Source organism: Dermacentor albipictus, chromosome 1, assembly GCF_038994185.2.
Source record: "Dermacentor albipictus isolate Rhodes 1998 colony chromosome 1, USDA_Dalb.pri_finalv2, whole genome shotgun sequence".
In the NCBI taxonomy this organism is placed as follows: Eukaryota; Metazoa; Arthropoda; class Arachnida; order Ixodida; family Ixodidae; genus Dermacentor; species Dermacentor albipictus.
In genome coordinates this window covers 340,712,575-340,726,961 of record NC_091821.1, presented here as the reverse complement: position 1 = coordinate 340,726,961, position 14,387 = coordinate 340,712,575, and the positions used below count along the sequence as shown (strand labels likewise).

Genomic DNA, 14,387 nt, shown 5'->3' with positions numbered 1-14,387 from the left:
CTTGAGCATCACAACTGTTACCCTGGGCGCACATTAGTTAAGACGAGCCAGCGTTCTCTAATAAAACTTACGAGATCCGCGACAATTTTATTTCTTTTTCGCATCACACAGTCGGCATAGAACAAGCGACTCAAGTCAGCTCCTGTGCCGAAGAAGAAAAAGAAAAGTTAACCGCCTACTTTTAAAACGCACTCGACCAGCGTGAACTACGCAACTGGCCAGCTAATGCTGTTATTAAGCGAATAGGCAAACGTGCTCGTTAAGCGATCACGCAGCCGAAGTGCGGCGGCGAAGCTTAATGTTCACGTAGTCAAGTATACACTACGACTATAGGCTAAGTACGACAGATCGAAGTTGCCTTTTGCTAATGCCAAAAGCTTACGTCAGACGACAACCAACCAACCAACCAGCCAGCCAGCCAGCCAGTCACCCAACCACCCAACCAACCAACCAACCAATAAACAAACAAACACATTAGTCGTGCAGTACTCACTTATTCACGAGGACCAATCAGCCTCGCGGCCAGAGCGCAAAAAAAAAAAGAGCGAGAGAGCCAAACTACCCGTTTCCGCGCGAGCCCTGAAGGCGGCACCGACCGAGGTGTCTTCTTTTTTTTTTTCTATTGCTTCCAAGTTTTCGGCCCGAGTGGCTAGAAGTAAGTGGACGGGATGACCAACGACTACAGAACACGCGCTCACGTTTACATACACATGCCGTGCAGCAGCCTGTGAGTGCACGGCCGAAATGTGTAATCTCACGTTTCCGCGTGAACGTGCATATACATTAGTTTCATGTCTCGCAATAATTTGAGTCGGGGAGACTCGAGGCCTCGCCGTGCGTGCGCCTAGCATATATGCGAATTCGGGCGGCGAGGATGAAAAATGTAGGCACGGCATACGCAAACAATGCACTCGCGCAAAACGAGCGTGATCACGCATACTGGAGCTTGTACTATGTACATAGTCTCCAAAGAAATCGGCAAGAATCGCTGCAAACTGGAGCAGTTCGAGGCTCGAAGCGCTCCAGCCGAAAGTATATATGTACTTACAGGCGACTGCCGCCGTCGTGCAAGAGCACAACTTTGGTTCTCACAAACTGCTCATTGATTTATTGCGTTTAACGTCTCAAAGATTATGGGGTTTTAAGCGCCAAAACCACGACCTAAATTATGAGGCACGCCGCTTAGTGCGGGGGACTCCGGAAATTTTGACCACCTGAGGTTCTTTAACGTGCACCTAAATCTACGTTACACGGGTGTTTTCGCCCCGTCGAAATGGGGCCGCCATGGCCGGGATTCGATCCCACGACCTCGCGTTTAGCAACCCAACACCATAGCCGCTAAGCAACTACGCCGGGTGTTTAACAACAGGGCTACGAGACGCCGTAGTGGAGGGGTTCAGTTTAGACACAAAGTATTCTTCAAAAACAATACTGCCATTAATTTTGCGATAATTGGATGATTAAAGAGAAAATGAAGGTCAAAGTTTCATCTATTTTTCATTTCGCGCCAAAATCTCAACGCCAGATACGTCAGTGTGAAATTACACACACACACACACACACACACACACACACACACACACATATATATATATATATATATATATATATATATATATATATATATATATATATATATATATATATATATTCGTATTTGGGCAGCGTTGACTCAGTAGAAGTTCCCGTACCTCACCATGTTCAGTCACTGGCTCCTTTAGAACATAATGCAGTTCATTTCTCAACAATAAAGAATTAACTAGAGCCCAGCAGACGCCTTCACAATTAGTGGCGTCGCGGCGAGCTAGCGGGTGCGCGATCTTCACGGCGGCGTCGCCACCAGCCTTTCTCATTTTTTTTTTCTTTTTTGCGCCTTTCAAACAACAGCTTACCAAGCGTCTTCTCGCGGTGTACATCGCAAGTGGCGTTCTGGGTATTGTAGAAGGGTAATTCACTGATCAGGGTGAAACCATTTCTTCTTCTCTTTTTAGAGTCTGTTTTACGTGAATGTGAGTCTGTTTTACGTGTAGCCATTGCGCCCCCTAGCGGAATGTAGCCGCGCGCCCGGGGGAAATCCAACCCGCGGCTCAGCAGCACAACGCCAGAACCACTGAGTCACCGCATCAGCGAATGTTTTGCGAACTGTGCCTTCGCTGCGCATTTTCGAAGCGCAAATACTGACACGAGCCCGCAGGAATGAATTCTAAGCGCACGATCTAACCTTATGCATAATGTAAGTACGCGCCTCCCCTCCCCCCTCGCCCCGCTCGTGATTGCGGAAGGAAGATTGATGCGGCAACCACTCGTAAAAACCTAACGAGGCACGCCAACGTTCTCCACACTGATCATGCATAAAAAACTAAGTTTAGCAATAGCTTGTCGATGTAGTGTTGTTGTAACATGCCGAGACGACGTGCGCTGACAATACGGCCGCGCTGGAAGACGCATCAGTAAGTAACCATCGCAGCAGAGCGTCATGAAGCTGTTCTGTTCCTCAATGCGCCAGCACGGCGGCAGGAATATATCAACGGAAGCAGGTCATGTTTTTCTCTCTCTCGGAAAGAAGGGCGAATCAGCTTAACTGGTCGAAACCAGCACCAGTGCCTGCATCGTGCCGTGTTTAGTTCCGCTTTCTCTCTCTCTCTCGCCTTTCTCGGTGCTTTGCGGCACACACGGCTGAATGGCCAACTTCGCGCGGCATATGTGACGGGTAATTGCCGAGACAGCTCCGACTCGCACCTGAACCGTTTTTAAACCATGACTAGCACACACACACACACGTGTTTCCTAGCGAGCGGCCATGATGCTTCCTTTTTTCATTATTTATTTGTGAGGGGGGGGAGGGTATGACTTATACAGCGTTATGAAGCCGCATTAACGCACGGAGAATAATGAATTTAAAAAAAAGGGTGTTCGAATAATAAGTTTGGACACAACATGTGGACGATATGAAAATAAGGAAGCCGTGAGTTAATATGTGCTGAAGGGCCAATAAAAAACGGCAACCGAAATGGCAAGAAGGAAGCGAAGCCAACTTCAAAGTGCGTGTTCACCTGTACAGTTCCTCACTCCCGCTACCAAGCAGTTATCATTACATTCGGCCTGTTCATACCATGAAAGTCTCGCTTATGTAAGGGTAACGATATAAAATACGGCATCTAGTTTCCGCTCGACAAATTGGTACGCAGTACTAATATATAGAGTGAAATAATAATATATCGAGCAGTGACGAAACACCGATTCTGCATAATAAATAGACAGAAGGCCCTCGGTAGACGGAGACAGTGCGAACGAGAAACGTCAGCTACGCTCCCTTTTTTCATGCACCGGTTGTCCCGGTGTGGGGATATCTGTCGTAATAACACAACGCAGAGAAGCGGAAGACCGAACTCCATGGCCACTAACCGCAAAATGACAAGGAAACATCGATAATGCGTGCACGCACGAACACCACCGCGCACACCGAATTTGCAGAGAGGAGGGGAGGGAAAAAAAAAGCAAGACAAATCGATACGGAGAAAACACATTTAACGCTGGGAAAGGAAGGTGAGGAGGTGGCGGCGGGAAGTATCCGATTTGCCGATCCCGTGCGTGTCCACGGCGCTCGAGACGTAAACAACCCGGCGGCGGCGGTGGAGCTTACTGCACAAACAAGGACCATGCTCTGCGCGGCATAAGCAACGTCTGCGTCAGCTTCCGTGCGGCCCCGACGAAGCCTCAACGCACGTAAACCGGGGTGGGGAAGAAACGGGGGGCACCAGCGAAACGCGCACAAGACGCAAATAAAAGAAACCCGCCGAACGGACAGACGGACGGGGGGCAGCAGGCGAGTCGAGAAGGGGGAGCACGTGAGGGCAGGAGGCTGAGGCGGCTGCCGAGAAACGAACGAATGAACGAACCCGGGGACCCTCCCCAACAGGACGTCGAACTGGTAACCGTAGCAGAATGCCCCCCAACATAGACACACGGCGAGCGACGGCGCAGTCGCGTACGTAGCCACAACCCCCCTCTCGCTGCGCGTCCCCCACCATTCCCCACCCCGCCGACCCCGCAAAACAAACAGAAAAATAAGAACAAGAACCGCGTGGCCGCATCGCTCGCGCTTCAAGTCTAGCCCCAACGCGCGCCGTAGCGGCGGCTGGGGCAGGCGCTCACAAAACAGAGACGGCGACGGCTGCTGTGAAACACACTCGCTGCTGCTGCTGTTGTTGTTGTTGTGCTTGGCGCCGGCATCATCTGAACGGCGCCGCCGACAGAGCTCTCCGGCTTGCACGCGCACGGCTTTACGGCTCCCTTCCCTCTCCGCTTCCCCCGAGACGACAACGAGCGCCAAAGAGAGAAAAAAAAAGGCCGCTCGCTTCGGGCTTCCCAACAATGGTAGTACACAAGACACGACCGGCAAGCGAGCCAGGCACCTCGACGTCCCAATGTTCCCAGGAAAAAGCAAAAGACGCGCCGGCCGGTCGGCCTCCCTGTAGGCCCTGGCCGGTCTTTATTTCCTCCCGCACAGCGCGCGTTGACGCGGTCGCCGCCGGCACACACACACACGGCAGAAAGGAGGAAAAAAAAAAAAGAACGCGCCTTTCAGCAGCGGCGGCTCCCGGTGGCTTTCGGAAAGGCCGTCCTCGAAGGACGAGAACGAGATACCGACAATGCCGCTCCAATTTCTACCCTCGACGGTCGACCCCGCGCGCAACCTCCCTCCATTTCTTTCGAACGCGACCAAGGTACAGATAGCCGAGAACAAAATGCACGGATCGGCTTCAATAGCGAATACAACATCGCTTAGTTCTCGGCACACGGCCGAAACAACGCCGTCATCACGTTGCCTCTCCGAAGCCTCTCCGAAGCAGTCAGTGGAGACGAGCGCACGGCTGAACCGATCGGGGCGCGCTCATGCTTTTTTGACACAGAACAGGGGGCTCTCACGATCAACTATTCAAGACGTGTGCCCTGCTCGAGGTAGAATTCACGCAATTATCCGCAAGTTATGTTCATGGTGATCCGTGTATTCTATTTTCCTGTCCTCCCCCTTAACTTTAACCCCACTGCTTCAAGCAGTTCAGGTGTCGGCAGACGTAGCCAGGCGGTTACAGAGCGGTCAGCAGTAATTTCCTTACTGGCCTTTCCCTCATGTTAAAGTCAAATAAACAACCCATTACCGCTACGAAGTAAGGTTACGACGTTTCCCGGTAAACAGTGCGACGCGGTGTTATGTTTAGAAACCACAGAAAGTTCAGGTCACACCGAGTTCACCTGCTGTCGGCAGTTGCCACTGTAGATGCAATAAAGTATTTCGATGTCTTTCTTCGAATTGTAAAAGAAAGAAAGGAAAAGGAAATGACACAGCCGAGGCTACCTGTGCTTGTAGTCAGAAACTGTGGCATTTCACACAAGTCCCAGCACTCGGACAGAAAGTTGTCCGCCAGTGCTGTCTCACATGAAATTAGTAGTAGCGCCTTCAGAATTCATAGCATAGCCTAAATGTTATCTCCGTGCGACTTTATATTTACAAAATTTAGTTTCTGCAAACTACAATAGTGGCAAAACGATCACTTGATACGATCTGGACCACATCATTTAGTACGACACCGTAGCTCCGCCCACACTAAGCACTCTGCGATGATGTCACAGCGCGACATCAAAACGTAGCAACGCGGCTAGCAACGGTGCGGTGGTCGAGCCAAGAACAAGGAACGCGGAGCGCGTGCGTGGCAGCGTTCATGAAAGATTGTCGCGAGACGTGACAGAACAAAGTTTTCTTCAGCTTCAACAAACAAATGCCAACATTAAAGTTATATTCGAAATAAATCCCCATTAATAGGCTACCGCAGCCTCAGAAAGCCGATTGCTATCAAATAGAGCGGTGACCCTGCGTCAGCGTCAGCATACGCTCATACTGGCCCGCTAGGAAAACGTTGTTCCACGGCCGGCGTTAGCTCGTGACGACCCATTCGGTTGGAAGGGCGCCGCCATGTTTGCTTCCGTAAAGTTTGCAATGTTAGCAATTGTGCGTATAACATGGCGGCACAGTCATTTGCGATGACGTTGAATTGTGCGTAAATATGGCGGCGCGGACAAATGCTGTGACGCCACATGACGATTTCCTTCCTCGCGACGTCACCCCAAACGTCAGCTGCCTCAGGCTCCTCCTTGTCGCCAAACTCTCCGTAAAGAAGGTTTTCGGGATCCTGAGCTCCGGCTACGCCGCGAGGCGCTGCACGGACCGAAGCGTGGGCACGAAAACAACACAAATGAAACAAGTAAAAATACAAAATGAGCAGCGCCGCCTCGTGCGCAAGTTCCTGCGATGCGAACGCAAACAACCCAGGCAGCCGGAGGGCAGCCGCACTTCAAGCGCGGCTTCTTTCGGTCGGCTTCACCACCGGCAAAACTCGTCGTTAACAGCGACAACGCTCAATAACGAGCGCAAAAGCGGCACAATCGCCCGGGGTCACAAATGCGTAGTCCAGAATGTTTCGCTCCTTTTGTTATTTTTGGAAGAGAAACCGACCGAACGAGCCGCTAACCCTCGCGTCGCGAACGCCGATCGGCGTCGAAAGCTGTCTTGCGGGTTGCAAATCTAAATAACCCTCAGATCTGGTGTGGGGTAAATACCCGACTCACCTGTTTGCCGCGATGAAACTCAGCAATCCGATCGCGAGGCACGCTGGCACGGACCGGGGCACCCAAACAAGATCGCGGCCCACATGGATGCAAGCGTCGAAGGAAAACAAGGAGGCCCGGAGCGGAAAATATCAGAACTCCTTTGGCGGCGTCAAGCACGATCACACACAACACAGCACACAAGAGTGTAGCTCATGACGGGTAGACAATCCGGCGGTGTGGCAGCACTGGCTTCACCGACGCGGCGTTGTAGCATATTCCGAGACCAGCGGCGTCGGCGTCTCTTTCTTGGACCACTGCTGTGTGTATATACACCTTGGTCAATGCGGGCCGACGGCGGCAGCTCGCTGCGTCGGTAGCGGGGCACCCGGAGTGGGGGAAGGGTGAACAATCTCTTTACCACTTTGGGTTACAAAAACGCACGGCCACCACATTCATGCCACTTGATCAATCATTTCCGTACATAGCACTTTAGACCAAATAACAGGAGTCGTTGATTGGCCCGAGAGAGAGGTTGAGTCCAAGTATCACGAGTGGGAGGGGGGGGAAAGGCGACCGCGTAGGGGGAATCGGGAATGGTCTCGCAAAGATGTAAACAACCGCTGCCGTTGCCAGACGAGGGTAACGCGACTGCGCCGCTGCTGGCGAAATCAAAATCGAAACTGCCGGCGCTGCGCGTTTCTTTGTCGACTTTTACTGATGTTCCTGCGTATTACAGTGCGTTATTCTTGTCCTCTCGGCGCAATAGTCTCAAGAATGTGATTTAGCAAGTTTTATATGTTTTAGAAATATTTATTAGTCGTGATGGTGCGCAAGACCAATGGAAAAAATCCTTTGCAAAAGGCGTGAGAGAGGCGGTTCGTTTGTTATTTGTTGTCACTCGATTTTAAAACTATTCACATGACACCATGCAATGCGCCACAAATCTCTTTTTCATGTTGGTGGACATTCATTGTCGTCACGTTTGTTAGTTCCCGTTTTTCTGACGCAGATTTTTTATTTTTTTTTTAGCTAACGTAACGTTTGTGCTCTTTGATGCGACAGAAGAAAACTTCGCGTAACTAACAGGTTGGTCGCCAAGATTTGAGCTTACTTGATCTACAGCAAGTGCTCAGGTAGCGTAGTGTGATGTAACTTTATGGTAACGCCGGTATAAACACCGGTGTAAGAAGAACTGATAATGTACGTGAGCAGCAGCTTTGACTGTGAAACACAGGCGGCCGTGTCACATTCGTTTGCCAAAACTATGCGAAATAAACAATATGGGACATGTTATGAGACTTGCAACTAAATGCTACCAAAGTTCACGGTACGTGCTTAAAGTTGTCAGTGTCAGTATGCTTACATAAAAAAAAAGGGGGGGGGGGGGGGAGCTTTACTTGTAATAATGCGACGTCCCTATGCATCCTGTTTACATTATTTCGGCGTTAATGTGCCGCACCTCACGCGTTCTTGTCGGCCTTTACCCGTGACAGTGGAGAAACGCGCATCTTTGTACCGCGATAGAAACAATGTTTCAGACAAAAGTGACAAGCTAGTATCTAAAACACTGTGCTCGTTCTTGCAGGGATTCGAAAGTGATTGATGACATTCCTTCGCGTGTTTTGCAAGAGGGGCGTACTGCATTAATTCCGATCTTCGCGAACCACATGTTGTAAATGCGCTGATATCTGCTAGCGAATGCAGGGGACGATTTGTGTTAGAAACCCGTGTCCTTTGTCTATGTTATAGAGCTTGTCCAAACTGCAGGTCTTGTTAACACATGCCTGGAAAGGTCGTCTACTACGAAATGAAAACTCGTTTGGCATTTGGAAGTTTTTCTGCTCATTTGTCTTGGTGACGGCTTACAACTGAGTACAGTGTGTCATTTCAGAACCGCGCGGCCTGTTTTATTCTCTCAAATTATTCATCTCATTCTAGCGTCATGTCCATGAAAAGAACAGTAGATCTACCTAACCTTTGGTCACGTCGGAGGTACGTTCGTCTCTGTCTTTTTCATAGAATATATTACTTTAACCCTGCTCTTAAAGAAAATCTTTTCACCACACCAAGTTACATCTCGTCTCGCATTGACCATCAACACAAAATTGAAGTGCTATCTTGTCGAACTAATTTATGCAATTCTTCCCTTTTTCCAAGAACAGCCATTGAATGGAACTGCCTTCCCGCCTCCACAGCCTCAATTTGTGACACCACTAACTTTAACATCGCCGTTCAAAGTACCTTATAGTTTGATTTTCTATTCTTTCCCTGTACTGCAAATATTGTATATTTTCATCACTCCTTTCTGTTGTGAAAGTATGTATAATAAATAAATAAACAAACAAATAAATAAATGGTCGCTTCTCTTCTGCCATTCTAAACGTAGCAGCACCGTTTGCTAGCTTTTATTTATGCAGACGGTTGAGCTTATATTTGTCTTTATTGCAGGCATACCTATCGTGAGATGAAGATTTGCGCTGTTTCCTACTACACAGCTGGTGAGTAAATTTACACTGTCTTAATGTCAAATACAAGAAATGGGGCGGCTATGGCCTCTAAGTGTGTAACTTTTCTTTTCACTTGTTAAAATTTCTACCTTCAGTACCACACTTCGTGTTCAGTGTTTGTTGCTGTACAAAGTATTTGTTCATAAGACACACTGGAATTCCTCATGTTTAAATTTATTGAATATTATTGTATGTTTCTAGCCTTAATTGAGTAATATTTGAGGTTAGGATATAGACAACCAAAGGAAGCAGATCAGTTTTTTATCTTTTATGTCATGTCTTGTAATGCCAGGGTTGTCCCCTGTAACTGTTTCTGTACTGCAAATGTTACTGAATCACTAGCATAATGCAGCCCATTAGCACTATGAAGTTGAAGGGCTATTTCAGCATGTAACGTCCTATTGCTTAATTTTTATTTATTTATTTATTTATTTATTTATTTATTTATTTATTTATTTATTTATTTTTGCATTTGAAAAACTTTTTAATCACTTAAGAGTACTTATGTGCATGGTTAGAACACCCTTAAATTAGTTTCTAACCATTTAATGCCCTACAATAAGAGCTATTGCAGAAAACCGTTACGGTTACGTAGTGTTGAATAACGCATTTATATTAACTACTTTTATTGCTGTGCATCCATTAATTTGGAAGGCAAGACTGTCCCACACCATATGGCAGCTGCAAAGTGGTTAGTACTGCAGAGATGACAAGCACAATTTGTGCACCTGGATAGGTGCAGCCATAAATTTTCTTGACATGTCCAGCCTTGCTAGAATCTTCATGTGCAAAGCAGTTTTTCTATTCTACAGATGTTGGCATGCTGACACATTTTTGTTGGATAACTACACACGACATCAGTATGAGGCTTTCTCTCACTTAAGCATCGAGTTTCAACTCAGCAGCTTAGGACCAATATGTTGCAAGACTGTAGCAACCAGCTAGAAGAGGTTAGATATGTATATGTACTTGGTTTTATTTATAACTAAAAACAATAAAACAAAAGCTTTGTTGCTTGGACTGTATTCGTGAACTTGCCTAATTTGTATCCATAAACCAGGCATGTATTCAAGGGAGTGCCCAAGGTGGCTCGGGGGACTGCCCCCTCCCATCCCAAAATGAAACTCTTTGTCCATTTTCGCAAACGAAAAAGAAATGCAAGTGCAAGCGGTGATGCACCCATTTCTCTCGCAGAAGAGATACGTACTTGCTTGCATACAAAGAAACTAATTTCCCCAACATATTGTCATAGGCTGGCATAAACATTATTCCTAATGTCAGTGTGCTGACTTGGGCAAGAGAGCCTAGTGTCAGTTTCTTGGTTTCTTTTTCCCCGCAAGACAAGCAGGGAAATTTCATATTGGATCCACACAAAGTAACCGAGTTTGAAGTGAAGTGCAAAGTGCTACAGGTACACATTCGGCATACAGAAATATCAGGGTAATTATTCTTCTACTTGCTAAGACAAGCACTACATTGAAGTTTTGTACATTTCCTATATCGACAACCTCTCTCAAGCGCCACTCGAGACATCGGACAACAACACTATACAGAGCTGTGAGAATGGCCATGTCACTATGCCTAATGGGGAGTTAGAGATTTGGTAGGCAAAATGGCAAGCCATGCAGGAAGGAAAGCTTCCAGGCTGTGCAATGGACACTCTAGTTGAATGTCATAGAGACCTGTCACACACTCCTCAAATGATTCATAAGGGTCAGCACTGAAGAGAGTAAAGAAATATTTGCAAAACATGACAGCTGAAGAGCAGGTTAACCGGCTGGATCTCTTGTCCATTCACGGGGGGGCTAGATAGCGTCAACGAAGTTATCTCCATGTTTATGGAGGAGCTTCAGCGTATGAAAATTCCAATATGAAGCAAGTATTCGGACAAGGCACATATAACTACATTGTTTAAAAGAAAAGGGAACTGTATTAAAGGCAGGACCATTATTACGGTCATACTGTTAAAATCTCATATGTAGGAGATGACTTGGCATAGTAGAATCATCATGTCTTCTCAATAATTGTGTGCCTCCTAAATCTGCAAGCGTATACATTGTTGCAGCGCTGCCACCATGTTAAACATTTTGTGTTTGTTGGGTGCGTTAAAACAAATCTAATAAAAAAAGAAAGACAGACCACAGCTGCATATATTTATGTAATCCATGATTGATGCTCCTTCCCAAGTTTGCTTGCCTATATATAATCATCTAGATGCCATTTATGTCATAATATATGAAAGCACATCAAACACACAAAGAGGAAAGCATGACGCTTTAGTTAATGCCTATATTGGATTAAGTGTTCCACTATGAGGCGTAGAGAACATTGTGCCACCTTGACTACATAGTTTGAATTACTTGGGCATTAGATGCATGTGAATGAGTGTTAATTTCCATCAGACAGTTCTTGTTCTGTGTGTGAGGTATTCTAGTACAGCGTTGTAATACATAAATTAATATATATATATATATATATTGGGGGAAACAGATTGTCAAACCACTGGGGGCTTAGATCTCTGAAAAATGATAAAAATTTTGACTATGTACCTGCCATAAACAAAGGGAATTAATTACCTATCAGAATCAAGTTTATCAGTAGGCTGAAGCGTTTCAGTACAGGGAAATGCAGGAGGAGGTCCTGAAGTCAAGAGATGGTAATGGTCTCTGAGCTTCAGGGCCTTGTGAAGGACCTCCTTGACTACCCTTTTTACTTGATTTACACAAGCTGAGGCATAGCTGCAGCAAGTAATACACTCCAACTTTGATATAGCTTGCGAGCATGTGACTTATGATTAAAGAAAGCAAGAAAATCTAAAATATTTCTCACCGATATCGGCTTTTGATGAGTGTATGCTTATGATGAATGTTGGATGCAGTGAAGGTATTTTTGTATTGGATACAACTTCGTTATAATGGAGTTAAAATGTATATAAAGTAGAAAGCTAATATTATTGGAGAACTGTAGTAGCGTAAACAATGAATTAATCGCAGATACATTGACAGGAACACTCAAGAGCTGTGAGAATGTGCAAGACAAAAAATTCACTAATACTGAAAATGCGAAGTTAAAAATTATGTTTATTAATTACTTTCACTAAGGTCTTACTAACATGATAAATGGAATGATCATGAATATTTCCTTTTCTTTGGGCAATACGGAAGGCTTTCCCATATTTCTGTTATATGGTGGTCCTTTGCCTTTTCCATCAGCACACACATGCAGAATTTTGTCCACTCATTGTGAGAAAGGCGACAGCCTTCGTTCAAACAAACAACAGTGATAGAGTAGGCAAAGGTTCAGGTACATGAGAAATGTGGCAAACCTCCCATATTCCAAGACAAGAATATGTGCATGTGAATGGCCTGGGTCATGGCTGACCCAGGTCGCCGTCAGCCATGAGCTGATGGCCATCTAGCACGGAGAAAATAAAGTTTTTCCATCCATCCATGTCCGATGAGAAAGACAAATGGAATAAAAACATATCATGGCCATGCTCAACACATTCAGGCACCTCCACATGAATCGATTGAATCGATTGCTTAAAAGTATAGTATAAGTCATCATTTGCTTCATGCTTGAGAAATCGAGGCCTCGAACCATGATTATGTAGTTGACAGCTATCTGCTGAAATAAAGGACAAGTGAGTCCAAAATTCTGTCAGCACTGCTCCTGTGAAAGAGCTACGACATCCAACTGTTCTCAGTTTTGTATTGTAAATGAGAGTAAACCAACCAGTATGGTTATGCACACAAATAAGCTAGGGTCTCGGAACAGATTCTAACGCAAAATTTCTGTTCGAAATCGTTGACTCAAAGACCCTCCCATCAACAGCAACTGCCATTTTGGCATGGTATGTGTCAGTTACGTGACGTCACAAGTTGCAAGATTGCTGCTGTGTCGTCTGCTCAAAAACTCTGAAACCACTAACACGGTGGGCTAAAAGAGTGCATTGTCAGTAAGGGCACCACCAATGCATTGTGCCAGCATTTATGTCACTCACAAAGAGCAGTTGCAGGAGATGCCTGCAGAAATGATCTCTGGCTGGTTGCCAAAAGCTGAGACACACATGCGAGAATGAGATCATGCTAGAACAACATGGAATGCGACTCGGGACATCAAACATTAGTGTTGCCAGACTGGCGTACCATTCTAGTGTGATATAAAAAAAATTCACTGATAAGTTATGTGTGTTACTGAATGTGTTCAAATTTTGCCTGCTTGCTGTGGGATGCATACAGATTAGTGCAACGTACAGTTCAGGTTCTGAAACTTGGTGTCGTGGTGTATTTTAGTTAATGTGTCCGGTAAAATTGGTTAACTTGTCAGATGCTTCAGTTGCAGTTGTATGACAGACAGTATGGCTGGGATTACGCAAGAGCTATTCCACTCTGTTTTTATTCCAAATCTCCCATTAGCCCTCCATGATAGATCAAAATATCTCGTGCAGGGCCAGAGCTATTTTGGCGTATTACAGAGGCCTTATGCCAGATTTGGAATGAAAATGAAGTAATAATAGTTTTACAATATCCTGGCCAACAAGAGCTAAATATTTGATTACGTTGATGTGGTGAATACATTTTGGCACATATTTATATCGCTACTAAATTCTGATACTGTATCTTGTGGGAATGCACGCACACCACAATATCCCAGAAGTGACATTTACGTGACGATTACACATGCGCTAACGGAAAGTTGTGTAAAGAGGGCACTTCTGCTTTCGTTAACTTTCGTGGGCCCTTTCCCTACTTCCCTCTTCTGGTAACTGGTAACACTCCCTCTCCTCACAGCTAGAGGTCAAACATAATTCCTTCGAGGCTCTTTTGTCTTTCGGCTAAAGAGTCTGTGACTGGCCACATCTCAACTCAGCCGTGGAGGCTGCCGGCGCCATCCCCTCTGCAGCACCCCAGGACCAAGAGTGGGGATCCACACTAGGTGAGCTGAACCATTATAAGCCCCTTGTGTGCTTCCCCTATTTTGTGGTTCTAACCACAGCTGCGCAGAACAGTCTGGCACTGTGGTTTTGTTGTTGCCTGCTTTTCTTGTCGTTAGTGTGTAATTGAGGCGAATAAATGCTGTCAGTCAAAGATTTATCCCTGTCCTCACTGGCCTGAACCCACTGCAGTCGCGACTCACCAAGAAACGTAGGTTAGGGTTCACAGCTCTCGACTGCTAGGGCTGCTGCGAAAGTGCTAGCAAGCAAATGCCGCTTCTCCGGTGTGGTGCGATCCAGAGAAGGGTCGATTTCACACACACGAGCTTGAGTGA

The 14,387-nt window shown here is 46.2% G+C and overlaps 1 protein-coding gene and 1 long non-coding RNA gene across 20 annotated transcripts in view; one reads left to right on the top strand and one right to left on the bottom strand.

The window, feature by feature from the left end:
• Positions 1–7,181, bottom strand: part of LOC135906095 (insulin-like growth factor 1 receptor) — a 228,010-nt gene extending 220,829 nt beyond the window's left edge. For all 3 annotated transcript variants that reach the window (XM_065437388.2, XM_065437318.2, XM_065437459.2), the window contains exon 1: positions 6,628–7,181. The gene's annotated coding sequence lies outside the window, so the exon portion shown is untranslated. The remainder of the gene's footprint in view (positions 1–6,627) is intronic.
• Positions 7,182–7,354: 173 nt separating this feature from the next.
• LOC135905650 (uncharacterized) overlaps positions 7,355–14,387 on the top strand; it is a 30,247-nt gene continuing 23,214 nt past the window's right edge. For 11 of the 17 annotated variants that reach the window (XR_010565567.1, XR_010565448.1, XR_010565473.1 and 8 more), the window contains exons 1-4: positions 7,491–7,695; positions 8,548–8,601; positions 9,058–9,107; positions 13,910–14,054. This is a non-coding gene — a long non-coding RNA (uncharacterized lncRNA). The other 6 variants (XR_010565506.1, XR_010565492.1, XR_010565462.1 and 3 more) reach the window with 6 other exon arrangements.